The sequence below is a fragment of the Prunus avium genome, chromosome 6 (genome assembly GCF_965620075.1).
Source record: "Prunus avium chromosome 6, drPruAviu1.hap1.1, whole genome shotgun sequence".
Taxonomy (NCBI): Eukaryota; Viridiplantae; Streptophyta; class Magnoliopsida; order Rosales; family Rosaceae; genus Prunus; species Prunus avium.
Window position 1 is genome coordinate 31,269,295 of NC_142289.1, and position 1,149 is coordinate 31,270,443.

Here is a 1,149-nt window from a genome sequence, read left to right on the forward strand (position 1 = left end):
AATAAATAAATAAACAATAAAACAAGTTTAAATAATTAGCTCAAGGACAAAAAAACATTTCAAAATATTTGAAAAGCCACCCAACTAACTCATAAATTTGCTGATATGGATAGATAGTCAATGTAATAACTCATCTCTATACGCAAAGCTATAATATAAGAAGAAAAAAAAATCTATACAAAAACCCTAGCTGCATTTTGGTCCCCTTTTTCCTTGTTGAAAACCAACCCCAAGGAAGCTAAGGGAGGGAGGTGGCCATTGCCCCTCCTCCCCTCTGCCCATCTTCCCTTTCCTCTCCTCATCTCCCCTTCTTTTTCTCCCATCTTTTCCTTTCCTCTTATCCCCTATTCTCCTCCCCTTCCCCACCCCATATAGTCTAGATCTGTTTAGATTTAGGTATGTGTGTTTGTTTGTTTTATTCGGTTGTTTTTGCAGTGTTCTAGGTGGGTGCTAATGGGTTTGGTCGCAAAGAGAAGGAGAGTGGGGCAGAGAGATATAGAGAGAGAGGGAGAGGGCAGAGTTATACAAAGAGAGGGAAGAAGGGGTGGGTGGGTCCCACTACACTATTCATTAAAATGATTTTTTTTTTCATTTTATGTCATATTATTTTATTTTACCGTATTTAATTATTTTTAACATATAAAATGACCAATTTGCCCTCATATTTAATGGCAAATTTAATGAAATGTTGAGAATTTAGACGACAAGGGGAAACTGAGAATAAAATTTAGTTCAAGTCCATAATTTTCTATGAAAAAAAGTTAGAGGGTAAATTGATAATTAAGTACAAGTTCAAGGAGCAATTCGGCGAAATACCCTAAAGATAAAGTTCATAGGGTGTGGAATATCTTAGTCCCTTAACTTGTTAGAGATACATGGATTAAAATTACCTATTAATATGTGGATGATCAAGTTATAATCTAATAGACTTGTTAATGGGTAACTCTACCAGATTATCATCTAGACATTCTAGGTCTATGCTCTCATATAGTTAGTCTAGATCTAGACCCATTGAAGATTTTTAATGAAGAGATGTAGGAATAGAATATGTATAGTAATTTTTTTACATATGTATAATTTCATTATCAGTATATATTTTTTCTTTGTTTTGTTTTGCGGTTCAATTTATAGAACAGTCTCCTTTTGCGA